The 15,298-nt window shown below is 40.7% G+C and overlaps 1 pseudogene; it reads left to right on the top strand.

Moving 5' to 3' along the window:
- The first annotated feature begins 1,184 nt into the window (after window positions 1-1,184).
- On the top strand, window positions 1,185-2,216 carry LOC101137924 (etoposide-induced protein 2.4 homolog; annotated as a pseudogene).
- Window positions 2,217-15,298: the final 13,082 nt, after the last annotated feature.

Genomic DNA, 15,298 nt, shown 5'->3' with positions numbered 1-15,298 from the left:
TAAGTAGCCATTTATTGTAGGGAAAGATTTTAGATAATATGAAAAGGTCAGGTAAGAGCTGAAATATGTAAATTTCATGTCATCATTCATTTTAAGTCAACTATTTCTTCATTATGCAAAGAATTTTCTTTTGATTTCTCTGTCATAACACTCAGGTAATATGAGACTGTTTCATTTTGTATTGATAAAATAAATAGAAATTTGGGCTTTCTTCACAGAAGCATAGCCATCTTCGAGCGTTTACATAGCACCTTATATTTCTAATCTACTTTACAATTTTTGTATTACTCATACCTTTCAACAACCTTGTGAATATGTCAATAGTATTAACTTAAATAGGAAAGAAAAGACATAGAAAGTTAAATGACTTCTCCCGATACATAAGATTTTATGTTCTTACAACCTCATTGAATTATTAGATTAAAATGATGCTTCTAATCTTCTATGTTCTTTGTTTATTGTTAAATATTTTATATGAATTTAATAATGATTATAGTTCTAGGAAAAAATAAGGAACCAAATTTTCTTTTCATATCATAGCATAAATTGTATCAGGTATTTTATTTTTAAAAATTGGTTTTGCAAATAATAAAAATATATTTTATTGATATCTAAGGATTCGTTTTCATCAGATTCTATTTTATTTCATTTTACAAATGTTCATTTGTATAATTTACTGTATAAACACCTCACCTCTATGAATTACTTAAGAGTTGAAGTAAATTACTACAAAGTTAAAAATTCTCACCAAATTAAGTTTATCTAGATCTGATCATTAGCTAAGAAATATGTTTTAATTCAGCTCAGGTACCATTTACTTCACCCCAACAACTCCTCTAGGTAGGCATCGCTATCAGAATAGCAAAATTTGGTAATGTTGCAAAAATAGGTGAATACATTCCAAATCCTAATAAAATCTTTGCTATGCAATTGCCTTAAGAAATAATGCATACCCTGGGCCCTTCTCTGGGCTAGGACACTACTTGCCTTTCTTCGACATTGCGCCTCTCCCTATTGCTGGATTCGAGCATCTGATTTTGAGACGGTAAAAACACCCCAGATGGAGTCTTTGATTCTCCTGTCCAGGTCCTGGAGAAAGGTTTGACACAGTCAGTAAACCATCTCTTCACCACCCACACTATCAACTACACAGAGAAGACAGAAGTGTCCCCAGATCTCTCATCATGAAGGACTCGCAGCTCCACCACCAGGTCTCTGGCCAGTCCCATCACCCACCCACTGCCCCGATAAGCTCTTCCACCCCTGGCCGCCAGCCCCGCCAGGGTGCTCCCAGGGCCGGGACCACTGCGCCCAGAAGGGCAAGTAGGCTCCTAGCACAGAAAAGAGCCCAGAGTATAGAGTGGAAGCAAGAAAGTGAGCCATGTATTGTTAGCAGAATTTTCCAGTGTTGCCCTTGGAATGGGCTTCAATCTCCTCTTGTTTCATGGGGTGTTTAGTCCTGTGCTTCAGTCAGTAACAGCCCGATTTATTGGTGACCGATTTATTGGTGACCGATTTATTGATCATTACATGGAGATGTTTGCTCATGGCTGGAATTCTTCCTCACGTCAATTTCCAGTGCTCTTTGGGTGCTCCACTGGTTTGTGCTTTGCAAAGTTGTGAATGCCATTTGATTCCAGGATACAGTTGACCTGGCATTTGAGGTATCAGGGAGAAAGCCTCACCCAGTCCTTAGTGGGAATTGCTGACATGGTCTTCTTCCTTTTACTGACATGGTCTTCATCCTTTTACTGACATGGTCTTCATCCTTTTACTGACATGGTCTTCGCCCTTTTGCTGTAGGCTCTTTTCCTGATTCAGGGAATGTTTGTGAATCTCTTTCCCATCCGTCTTGTTAGTCAGCTGGTTAGTCTCTTGCATATGTCACTTCTCTCTCACTGTACCACTTCAAATATCTTTGGTTCAATAAAGGAATTGAAATGCATCAGCGGTTGTCTAACATAGAAAGGAATTGGCCTTACTACTTTGGATTTGGTTTGCGCTTGGCTTTTCTCACAGCACTGCAGCCCTCATATATTATCAGCCTCTTCCAGTTGTGCCTCTTCTCCTCGGTGGTCTTGTTAAGCAACAGACTCTTCCACAAGGCAGTCTACCTGCAGTCTGTCCTGAGCAGCTCAAATTCTGCAGAGAAGTTCCCATCACCACATCTATCTCCTGCCAAACTGAAGGCTGCTGCAGGCCGTGGAGCTGCCTGACATCCAAAGGAGATGGGTGGGATTGGAGGAGACTGTGGCAGCTCTTTACCCTGTTCACCTCCCCCTGCCAGGGAAGGCAGGACCCACTCTGCCAAGGGCCCTCTGCTATTCTCTTCTCTCTGAGGAATTGGAATGTTTGTCTCTGGTGCCTGTAAGGCAGGATCTTCCCGGCACCAGTGTGTGGATTTATTTATTTATTTATTTATTTATTTATTTATTTCTTGAGACGGAGTCTTGCTCTGTCATTCAGACTGGAGTGCAGTGGTGCAATCTTGGCTCATTGCAACCTCTGCCTCCCAGGTTCAGGCGATTCTCCTGCCTAAGCCTCCCGCATAGCTGGGATTACAGGCACCTGCCACCATGCCCAGCTAGTTTTTGCATTTTTGGTAGAGACAGGGTTTCACCATGTTGGCCAGGCTAGTCTCGAACTCCTGACCTCAGGTGATCCATCCACCTTGGCCTCCCAAAGTGCTGGGATTACAGGAGTGAGCCACTGCGCCCGGCCCAGTGTGTGGAATTTTAACACCACCATTGAGTCTGAAAGGACCAAAGGTTTTTCTGCAGCTATTTTCTCTATGCCTGGACTGATTTGAATATTTTGTTTTTCTCCTTGTGACACTTACCCTCTCACCTTTCCTTCCTGCCTTCTACCACCCTTGGATAAATGGATCTTGTAATTCTAGCTGTTGTATTTTGTGGATTTGTTATTTTTGTCATTTTTTTCTGTGAAGCACATACATTGGATGTGGGAGGTAAAGGAGAATCGCAGTTGCTCCTTGTCACTGCAGTCTTGTTTCATTTATCTCAGGTTAGGTAACTCAGGTATTCGTCTCTCTTGCTCCACTGCAAAAAATATAGATACATAGATATGGATATAGATATAGACATAGACATAGACATAGACATAGATATAGATATAGATATATACATCCTGAAGAGATGATACAGGAGAAAGGACCTCACAGCCAGATCTGCTGAGTGCAGGTCACAGGGGATATGATGGCTTAGCTTGGGCTCAGAGGCCTGACATTCCTGTCTTCTTATATTAATAAGAAAAATAAAATGAAATAGTGGTAAAGTGTTGGGGCGGTGAAAATGTTTTGGGGGTGGTATGGAGAGAGAATGGGCGATGTTTCTCAGGGCTGCTTCGAGTGGGATTAGGGGCAGCGTGGGAACCTAGAGTGGGAGAGATTAAGCTGAAGGAAGATTTTGTGGTAAGGGGTCATATTGTGCGGTTGTTAGAAGAAACAATTGTCATTTAGAATTATTGGTGAGGCCTGGATACAGTTTTGTATGAATTGAAAAACTAAATGGAATAAGAGAAGGAGAAAAACAGGTACTAAAGGACTAAGAATTGGGAGGACCTGGGCTATCTGATTAGAGAGTGCGTAAGGAGGTTCAGCATAGTCCTGCCAGCAAAGATTATTTATTTACTTTAAGAGTTAAGAGTGGCAGTTTGGGGATAGCACCAGGAGATATCAGCTGTGATGGCTTGGAGAAACAGTGAAAACTGGCAGTGTAAACAAGAGCAGGGCATGTATGAGTAGTTGAGAACAGTGAATAGGAGTATGACTAGACAGAAGATAGTAGGGATGACAAGTTTTTTGGGGCACAGTCTAAGCTGGTCTGGTGTCTGGAATGAGACTGGGGCCTAATAAAAAGGGGCGTCTATACAGGAGCTTAAATGGGCTGTACCTTGTAGCATTCCAAAGACAGGCCTGAATTCTGAGAAGGGAAAGTGGTAAAAGTATTGTCCAGTCCTTTTTAAGTTGGTGGCTGAGCTTGGTGAGGTGTGTTTTTAAAAGACCATTAGTCTGTTCTATCTTTCCTGAAGACTGAGGACTGTAAGGGATATAAAGGTTTCACTGAATACTAAGAGCCTGAAAAAATGCTTGGCTGATTTGACTAATAAAGGCTGGTCTGCTATTGGACTGTATAGAGGTGGGAAGGCCAAATCGAGGAATTATGTCTGACAGAAGGGAAGAAATGACCGTGGTGGCCTTCTTAGACCCTGTGGGAAAGGCCTCTACCTATCCAGTGAAAGTGTCTACCTAGTCCAAGAGATATTTTAGTTTCCTGACTCGGGGCATGTTGAGTAAAGCTAATTTGCTAGTCCTGGGTAGGGGCAAATCCCTGAGCATGATGTGTAGGGAAGGGAGGGGGCCTGAATAATCCTTGAGAAGTAGTAGAATAGCAAATTTGCCAGTCCTGGGCGGGGGCAAATCCCTAAGCTTGATGTGTAGGGAAGAGAGGGGGCCTGAATAATCCCTGAGGAGTAGTAGAATAGCAGATGGAACACTGAGAATTTATTTCCTTGAGGATAGATTTCCATGATGGAAAGGAAATGAGAGGTTCTAAGAGGCGGGCTAGTGGCTTGTACTATAGCATAGCTGCCTTTGCTGGTGTGTGGCGATTAGGCCTGGTGGAACTGCCATCAATAAACCAAGTGTGATCAGGGTGAGAAACAGGGAAGAAGGAAATGTGGGGAAATGGGGTGAACGTCAGGTGGATCAGAGAGATACAGTCATGGGGGTCAGGTGTGATATCAGGAATAATGTGGGAGGCCAGATTGAAGTCCAGGCCAGGAACAATGGTAATTGTGGGAGACTCAACAAAGAGTGAGTACAGCTGAAGGAGCCGGGAAGCAGAAAGTATATGTGTCAGGTGTGAGGAAGAAAATCAATTTTGGAAATTATGAGAGCTGTAGAGAGTGAGTTGAGCATAGTTTGTGATTTTAAGGGCCTCTAAAAGTATTAGGGTGGCAGCAGCTGCTGCACAGAGACATGATGGCCAGCCTAAAACAGCAAGGTCAAGTTGTTTGGACAAAAAGGACGCGATCCCAGTCCTTGTGTAAGAATTCTGACTGCACAGCCCTGCACTTCAGCTGTGTATAATGAAAAGGGTTGGGATGAGTCAGGGAGAGCTGGGGTGGGGGCAGCCTCCAAAGCTGTCTTCAAGGAATGGAAAGAGGAATGGGGAAAAGATTTAGGATCTATGGGGTCAGCTAGGTTTCCTTTTGTGAGTTTATATAATGGTTTTGTTAGGATGGCAAAACCAGGTATCCAAAGGCAAAAGTAACCAACCATGCCCAGGAAGGAAAGGAGTTGTTTTGTAGAAGGGGTTGGGGTTTGAGAGATTAGTCGGACATGACCGGCAGGGAGAGCACGTGTGTTTTTATGAGAATTATGCTGAGATAGGTAACAGATAAGGAAGAAATTTGGGCTTCACTTAAGTAATGGGGGCTGTCTGTGAAGCTTTGCAGCAGTACAGCCCAGGTAATTTGCTGAGCCTGATGGGTGTTAGGGTCAGTCCAAGTGAAAGCAAAGAGAGGCTGGGATGAACGGTGCAAAGGAATAGTAAAGAAAGCATGTTTGAGATCCAGAACAGAATAGTGGATTGTGGAGGGAGGTATTGAGGATAGGACAGTATATGGGTTTGGCACCATGGGGTGGATAGGCAAAACAATTTGGTTGATAAGGCATAGATCCTGAACTAACTTGTAAGGCTCTTCTGGTTTTAGGACAGGTAAAATGGGGGAATTGTAAGGAGAGTTTATAAGCTTTAAAAGGCCATGCTGTAGCAGGCAAATGATAAGAGGCTTTAATCCTTTCAAAGCATGCTGTGGGATGGGATATTGGCATTGAGCGGGATAAGGGTGATTAGGTTTTAATGAGATGGTAAGGGGTGCATGATTGGTCACCAAGGAGGGAGTAGAGGTATCTTATACTTGTGGGTTAAGGTGGGGGGATATAAGAGGAGGACGCAAAGGAGGCTTTGGATAGGGAAAAAGGGCAGCAATGGGATGCAGCTGTAGTCCAGGAATAGTCAGGGAAGAAGATAATTCAGTTAAAGTGTCTCGGCCTAATAAGGGAACTAGGCAGGTGGGGATAATTAAAAAGGAGTGCTTAAAAGAGTATTGTCTAAGTTGGCACCAGAGTTGGGGAGTTTTAAGAGGTTTAGAAGCCTGGCTGTCAATACGCACAACAGTTATGGAAGCAAGGGAAACAGGCCCTTGAAAAGAAGGTAATGTGGAGTGGGTAGCCTCCATACTGATTAAGAAGGGGACTGACTTATCCTCCACTGTGAGAGTTACCTAAAGCTCGGCATCTGTGATGGTCTACGGGGCTTCCGAGGTGATCGGGCAGCATCAGTCTTCAGCCGCTAAGCCGAGAAGATCTGGGAAGGAGTCAGTCAGAGAGCCTTGGGCCAGAGTTCCAGGGTCTCTGGGAGTGGCTGCCAGGTGAGTTGAACAGTCCGATTTCCAGTGGGGTCCCGCACAGATGGGACATGGCTTAGGAGGAATCCCGGGCTGTGGGCATTCCTTGGCCTGGTGGTCAGATTTCTGGCACTTGTAGCAAGCTCCTGGGGGAGGAGGTTCTGGAGGAACGCCTGTCCACTGCAGTTTAGGCGTTTGGAAGTTCTCGTGTGCTGGAGATATGGCTGGGGTTTGTCTCACAGTGGAGGCAAGGAATTGCAACTCAGAAATATGTTGCTACTTGGCTGCCTTTACTCTATTATTGTACACCTTGAAGGTGAGGTTAATTAAGTCCTGTTGTGGGGTTTGAGGGCCGGAATTTAATTTTTGGAGTTTTATTTAATGTTTGGAGCAGATTGGGTAATAAAATGTATATTGAGAATAAGACGGCCTTTTGACCTTTTAGGGTCTAGGGCTGTAAAGCGTCTCAGGGTTGTTGCCAAATGAGCCATGAACTGGGCTGGATTTTTATATTTGATGAAAAAGAGCCTAAATGCTATCTGATTTGAGATAAAGAAAAAGGAGCATTAACCTTGACTATGCCTTTAGCTTCAGCCACCTTTTTAAGAGTAAATTGCTGGGCAGGTGGGGGAGGGCTAGTCACGGAACGAAACTGTAAGCCAGACTGGGTGTGAGAAGAGGAGGTGATAAAAGGATTATAGAGTGGAGGAGTGGAGGCTGAGGAAGAATTGGGACCTAGCTTGGCCTGGTGAGGAGGGGAGAGGTCAGATGGGTCTGTAGAAAAGGAAGATTAGAAAGACTCAGCGATGCTTGGGGTTGGGACTGAGGGGACAGGTGGGAGGGAAAGAAGGAAGATTTGGGAGGGGTTGCATTGGGAACAGAGACTAGAGAGGGACTGATGTGTAAAAGAATGCCTGGATGTCAGGCACCTCAGACCATTTGCCTATTTTATGACAAGAATTATTTAGATCTTGTAGGATGGAAAAATTGAAAGTGCTGTTTTCCGGCTATTTGAAACTACTGTCGAGTTTGTATTGGGGTCAAGCGGCATTGCAGAAGAAAATAAGATGCTTAGATTTTAGGTCAGGTGAGAGTTGAAGAGGTTTTAAGTTCTTAAGAACACAGGCTAAGGGAGAAGAAGGAGGAATGGAAGGTGGAAGCTTGCCCATAGTGAAGGAGGCAAGCCCAGAGAAAAGACAGTAGAGACATGGAGAAGGGGTGGGGGGTTCTTGCCCTCCAGAAAAGCAGAGAAGGGGTCGAGGCACGGAAATAAGGGGTTGGGGTGCAGAGATAAGAGGTCGGGGCACAGAAATAAGGGATTGGGGCACAGAGATAAGAGGTTGGGGCGTGGAAATAAGGGATCGGGTCACAGAGATAAGAGGTCAGAGTTCCTGCCCCTCCCCCAGAAAAGCAGGACTTGCCGCTAAGGGTGAAGGAGAAGGGGTTGAGGGGTTCTTGCCCCTACCCCAGAAAAGTGGGACTTGCTGCTAAGGGTGAAGGAGAAGGGGTTGAGGGGTTCTTGCTCCTCCCCCAGAAAAGCAGAGAAGGGGTAGAGACACGGAGAGAAGGGGTTAGGTTTCTTGCCCTTCCCCCAGAAAAGCAGGACTTACCATTAAGGGTGAAGGACCAAGGCAGGTGTCCCTGTGTGGTCTGACACCTCTGAAACCTGGGTGAACAATCAGAAAGGCATCCCTGCAATGATTAAACACCAAGGGAAGGCTGCCTTCCCTAGTCTGTGACCGGTGCAGGAGTTTTGGGTCCACGGATAAAACGTGTCTCCTTTGTCTCTACCAGAAAATGAAAAGAATTGAAATGAAGAGAAGGGAGAGATTGGAGTGTGGCACCAAGATTGAAAGGAGAAAGAGGTTGAGGGATAGTGAGGGAGGTTGGAGAAGAGACTAAAAAGAGGCTGCTTACCGGATTTGAAATTGTTGAGATGTTTCTTGGGGTTGTCGGTCTGAGGACCTGAGGATGTAGGTGGATCTTTCTCACGGAGCAAAGAGCAGGAGGACAGGGGATTGATCTCCTAAGGGAGGTCCCCCAATCCGAGTTACAGCACCAAATTTCACTCGCATCCGTGTGAAGAGACCACCAAACAGGCTTTGTGTGAGCAATAAAGCTGTTTATTTCACCTGGGTGCAGGCAGGCTGAGTCCGAAAAGAGAGTCAGTGAAGGGAGATAGGGGTGGGGCCATTTTATAGGATTTGGGTAGGTAAAGGAAAAAGGGAGGTTGTTCTCTGGCAGGCAGGAGTGGGGGTCACAAGGTGCTCAGTAGGGGAGCTTTTGAGCCAGGATGAGCCAGGAGAAGGAATTTCACAAGATAATGTCATCAGTTAAGGCAGGAACAGGCCATTTTCACTTCTTTTGTGGTGGAATGTCATCAGTTAAGGCAGGAACTGGCCATCTGGATGTGTACGTGCAGGTCACAGGGGATATGATGGCTTAGCTAGGGCTCAGAGGCCTGACACTGTTCACAAGGACTTGTAAGTTGTGTTCTTTGACCAATGCTACTTTTTAAAAATAATAGACTTCATTGTAGGAAACTCCCTTCACATTCTATAACCACTATATCCTCTGGTTGCTTTGGATCTAACAGTAAAACTTTGTTGTTACTAATCCTTGTAGTTCCCTTACACCTGGTACTATGGATGAAATGTTTGTCTCCTCCAAAACTCATGTTGAAATTGAATAGCCATTGTGACAGTATTAAGAAGTGAGACCTTTAAGTGGTGATTATGCCATGAGGAGTCTGTCCTCATCAATGGATTAATGCCTTTATTGCAGGAGTAGTTTCCTTATAAGGAATGAGTTTGCCCCCCTCTTTGCCTCTCTCTTTCTCTCTCTCTCTCACACACACACTCTCTTTTCACCTTTCTACCATGTGATGATCCAGCAAGAAGCACTTGCCACTTACAAGATGGCAGTGCTTTGGACTTCCCACCCTCCAGAACCATGTGATGATAAATTCCTGTTAATAATACATCACCCAATCTAAGCTTGTCTCTTATAGCAGCATAAAATGAACTGACAATTGGTAAATATCTCTGTAAAAATTCTTTTTACTAAATCTTCTTGAACTACCTTAATTTGCATATGCCATCTATTTCTTGCTGAGACCCTAATACAGTCACATTTTTATTATTTACTCTCTTGCTTTCTTTTGATATTTTTTCTTCTTGAACCCTTTCTTCTCTTAGCTACTGTGACTGTATGCTTTGCTTCTTTTCTTCCTAATTCATTGATTTATTCTAAGTCCCTTTTAGTAGGTCCTTTTCTTCTATTCAACTTTGAGATATTGAAGTGCACTATGGCTCATTCTTGGACCAGTTCTAGTCCCTAAGTGAAAAATTTCCCTAAATCGTCTCATTCAATCTCATGACATTTTAATAACATCTATATGTTAATGACACTTTATTCCTAGCCCTGACCATTTCCTGAAATACAGATTTTTTAATATCACATATATAAAATATATTTCTCCACATGTATTTCTGATAAGAATCTTAAAATTAACAATGGAAAGTTGCTTTAACTTTTTGTTCCCCAGTTGTCTCTATCTCAGTAAATACCACCACCATCTACCCTACTACAAAAGCCAAATATCTAATAATTAATCTTGATTTTTTATTTTACTAATATCCCATATCAGTTTTAACAGCAAATCTTGCAGACTCAACCTACAGAGTGTATTTTTGAAGCTATAATTTTCTTTCCACCCCTACTCCTAACGGATTCAAGTCAAAGTTTTGATTGTTGCCTTTCCAGACTGCCCCATCCTTCTAAAATTGATTTTTCAAATAGCACTCTTAATTATCTTTTAAACATAGAAGTCTAATCAAGTCTTTACTCACTTCAAATGTCTTCTCATCATTTACACTAAAATGCAAACTCCTTATCCTGATTTATAAAGCTCGGCATGACAAAGCATTCTCTTGGTCTCCTAATACATCTCATTCTACTCTTTCTCTCTCCCAACCTGCTGTAGTCACTCTGGCCTTCTGTCTCTTCTTTAAATATGCTAAGCTCACTTTTTTCTTGAGGCCTTCACACAAAGTGCCCCCTCTGCTTGAAATGGGTTCCTGTAATCTTTACATGTCTCTCTTCTCGCAAGTCTCAATTTAAATATCAGTTTCCCAAGATGCCTTCCAAAATCATGAAGTCAAAATTAAATACCCCCCACACTCCAACACATCAAATTATTTTAATTATCATTATACCATTCATCCCTTTAAATTATTTATTTATTTATTATATTCCTTTCTAAAATTTATTGTCTTTTTCCTCCTAAAAAATGTGAGCTTTCTAAGAGGAAAGATCTTTTCTGACCTTTTCTCCACTATAGTATCCAAGTGCCCTAATTTTATCTGGAACAGACCAGGTGTTTTAAAATATTTGTTGAATAAATAAGCAAGTTTATGAGGCCTTAAAACATTTGGGTTATAGTACAAGAAAATACTTATATTACCTTATCCTCAAGTATCCTAAAACATTATAAGAAGACTCTGAATACTGACAAGAACCGAGGTAAGTCAGTTCTGCCCTTGGTAACAACCATCTAGTCTAATAGGAAAATTAATGCACTATTTAACACTGTCCTTCTTTAAATCACATTTGCAAAAGCAAAACTACATTTGTTCATTCATTCTTTATGCAACCATCATTTGCTTTTATATTATGGGAATTTTATACACACTGGCTATACGAAAATGAAAGATCTATTCTTGCCCTCAAGGAAACTTTGGTCTTACATTAATTACTTTTATGGCTCTGCATGACTTATATATCTATTGCATCATCAGAAAACATGATAGGTAAAATGAACTTGCTATAAGACATTCAAATCTATAGAAGCTGTAGACTATGTATACATCTACCAGGCATGGCTATGATGAGTATATTGAAGACCTGGGCTTGCACTGTTGGCACACACACACAACTTTTTTGTAACTTTTTTAACGAAAATTTTCCCTTAATGTTACCATGCTAATAATTCACATTTTGAATTTTGAAATCTCCAAATGAGCTTATAAAAGCCATAATTGTATTTGTTTGTATATTCAAAGTATTCATTTATTAAACATAAACATTTAGAGTGTATTAACATTCTATAACAGGCTTCCAGAATTTCTGGAATTTTAAAATACTAGATATAAGAAACTGATTTATTGGTACTGATTCTTCACTCCCCTGTTGTAGTCTTATACTTCTGTATCCTTGATATAGCCTCATATTGAGTAGTGTATATTTCCCCACACTCAGCCATTTGACTTGGTTGTATGGTTTGCTTTGATCAATGGAATGTTATTGGTTGTGAATAGAGGATTGAAATGTGCTTGTGCAATTGAGCTAGCCTGATTGTTCTACCTTTGCCAAAACAGGAAAGTATACTGGGTAAGCACTGACCCTTTAGCTAGAGGCTTAAAATGAGACATGTAGAGCAGAGCCATCCAACATACTCATACATCTACAGCCTAAAGCAAAGTTGACTGATTAGCCTCAGTAGAGCCACCCTAGCTGATCCACAGCCATGTGTGCAAGAAAACAGTGCTTCTTGCTGTATGCTCCTGAGATTTTTTTCTTACTGATGCTAACATAACTGACTGATACATCAGGATTCTCAAATATGGAAGAGGCCTTGATCCCTTTAGTTGTCTGAGGTACCCTGTGCTCAGCAATATTCCAGACAGCTAGTCTGCCCCTGAATAGGAACTGGGCTGGGATAATCTCAGGTGTCCTATATCTGATGTATCTAGAGTCTTCAGCTTTTATAGTTAAAATCTGGATGCAATTTTTGAATGCTTTCACCTTCACTCATATCTAGAGTTGTATATGCCTACTGATTCTTCTTTTGCAGCACTTTCTAAAATCACTATATAGAACTTCAAAGATTAGTTAAGAGTTTCCACGATGGAGTCTCTTGTATTCTGCGGTGTTGTCTTTTTAAATCATATGCACAGCACAAGTTTTGTTCACTCAAAGCAATATGATTGCATGCCCTGCAATCTAGATTGTAGCTTTTGCTTTTCATTTTTTTGTTTCCATTCCCCAACCATTTTAAACATCTTCTTCCTCTTCTGTAATAATTAAAGTTCAGCTCTTAAAAAAAAAGCCCTATTACTTTAATTTCTGTATCCCAGGCAATAAATTAACAAACATTTACACTGTACCTGCTATGTGCAGGGTTTTATACTAGTTGCTTTGGGAGTATCAAGATATATGAGACATAATCCATACCCTTTAGGAATTTACACTTATGTTGGAGAAATAAATCACAGTTCATAACTATAGAACAAGGGAATATAAGATAGGTGCCCTGTGAATGAGATGGCTAAGTGGTGCTATCACTGTGCGATGGCTGGTCAATATAGATTACTTGTAGCCACTTTTAAAGATCATCTCTAATAATGTTGATGTTGAATGTGGACTAGAGGACAGGAAATCATTTAAAATTAGAATGCTGCCACTTAAACTGTCTGAAATTTTGGCAAACATGAAAGTAAAAAAATGCTGAAATACGAAGTTACATTTATTTAGTTCTACTCTATGAAACACAGACAGACTAAAAAATATAAGTTAATCTTTGTCTTTCATCCATTGTAAGTAACTGGTATTCATAGGCACTTCAAATTTTTAGTATCTAGTGTCTATTTAGTCAATGGCAATAATGAAAGTCACTATCTACACAGGCAGGGTTTTAAAATCAATTTAATGTTTATAAAGTAATGTCATAAGAATATCAGTCCATTGTTGCTATAAAGAATTACTAATTAAATGCTTTGATTATGGATTTTTATTAAAACATTCTTTAAAGCCAAAATAATTGCTCTTTTAGTGAGCCTTATAATTAAAGAGTGGTTCTTTCACTTATGAAAACTATGCTCTATGATGTGTGAGCAGAACTCCACTTTATATTCCATCATTCATTTTTTTTCTTGTTTTACATAGTCATTTCACTTTGTTCAACATTTGTATGTATAACTAAGAAGCCCAATGAGCCAGAACAGATTGTAAGACCTTGTTGCCCCTTCAACTGAGAAGTCACTGTTTGACACTGTTTCCTTAAGGAAATAATCAACAGATTTGCAAAACAACAGAAGGAATCAAGTTTTACTGCTGGTCCCTGAATTATAATATTAAATTATGTGTTAAAAAGGTATTAGGCACACAGTCTTCTGGAATAACCATCATCGTTGCAACATATTGCTTTCCATTTGAATTAGCATATAAGTGAACAAAGATGTCCAACCACATAGCAGAGATGAGATTTGCCATCTTAAGCATTTAGTTGCCTTAGAAGCAGATTGTGTAAAATGCAAACTGGTGTGCTTGGATGATGATATTTGCTTGTTTGGGAATTTAGAATTCTGGAGTTAGTCTTAGGATATCAGGGATACACAAAGCAATTATATAATTTTTCCCAGTAGAGTCTTTGAAAAGCTGTTCAAAAGATGCCAGGGAACTAAGTAAATAGAAAAGGTGAGTTTTCTTTGTCCAGTGGACAAATGCACAGAGGTACATGGTACATTAAAGTAGCTGTAATTAGCTGGGCTTGCCGCCAGTTATAGGTATGTGAAGAAGAAAGACATGGCAAAATATAAGGCAAAAATGGTTGGTGGGATATTCTGTACACAATGGGAACCATTGTAAGTATTCAATTATTGGCAGTAATGAGAGCAGATCTCGTTATAAGGAAGATCAGCAGCAGTGTACAGATGGTTGATGGAAACAAGTAGACAAGGTGAGTCAGAGGTCAGAGCGGTAGTCTCAATGAGACGTGATGCAAGTTTGAATCAAAACACCAACAGTGGAAATGCACATGTGTAACAAATGCATATGAGTAACAAATGCATATGAGTAACAAATGCATATGTGTAACATAATACGTTACACAAAACATGTTATGATTAGAATCTGTGGGACTTGTTAATAAATAAGACGTGGAAGTAAAATGAGTAAATGCTAAATTTAAGACAGACACCGAGATTCCTTGCTAAGAAACCCAGTGAGCCTGTGGTAGTAACTGAGCTAGCGATTAAAGGAAAGAAGCAGGGTAACCTGAGACATGTTCTTTCTGACCTATGTAGGAGACATCCACATGACAATATCCAGTGAGTACTTCCTCACAGAGGTCCTGCACTTCATGTCTGGACTCATTGACTTGGGCTTCATGAGCATATAGTGATGGAAGTCAAAAATGTCTTTTCTGTATTCTGAGATTGTGCAAAGTATGAGACAAATAGGCCGAGAACAAGGTCCTTTGATTCACCATCATTTAAAGAGCTGGAAGAAGTGAGTCCACAAAGATGACTTACAAGGAATCATTAGAGAAGTAGGAAGAAGATTGGAAGAGATTGCTAACTCAAAACCTGAGGAAGGGCTTTCAGAGAAAGGAAGGGGCACTACTGTCAAGGGCCATTAAATCTAAATAATGTGAATATGGAAATAGTCCACTGGATTAATTAAGAGGGTGAGAGGTCATTGATGAACTTTGTCAGAGATAGTGTAATCAAAAGTCAGAGGTAGAAGCCTAATTTCAAGGGGTTAAATCATAGAAGAGAAAAGAAAACCTGACTATAAATGGGAGGAAAGATATGAGATAGTTTGCTAAGAGGTCATTTGTAATTGATGGATATTTGTTTTTTTCTTTTTATTTGGGAGAAGACCTGAATGTGGTTTTTAAACTGAGGGAAAGAAACGAGGGGAGAAGAAAAGTAAAAATATCGGGGTAGCAGGATAGGAAATATTAAGAAAGAAAATCTCCAGAAAAACTAAGAGGTTATTAAAAAGTCAATTATTTTTCATTTTAAAATGTTTTTAAACTATTGAAAACACAAAACAGCAAAAAGAGTCTAAATTTTAAAAAGTT

Source organism: Gorilla gorilla, chromosome 2 (genome assembly GCF_029281585.2).
Source record: "Gorilla gorilla gorilla isolate KB3781 chromosome 2, NHGRI_mGorGor1-v2.1_pri, whole genome shotgun sequence".
In the NCBI taxonomy this organism is placed as follows: Eukaryota; Metazoa; Chordata; class Mammalia; order Primates; family Hominidae; genus Gorilla; species Gorilla gorilla.
The sequence above is the reverse complement of the archived record's forward strand: the minus strand, read 5'-3'. Positions and strand labels throughout refer to the sequence as shown.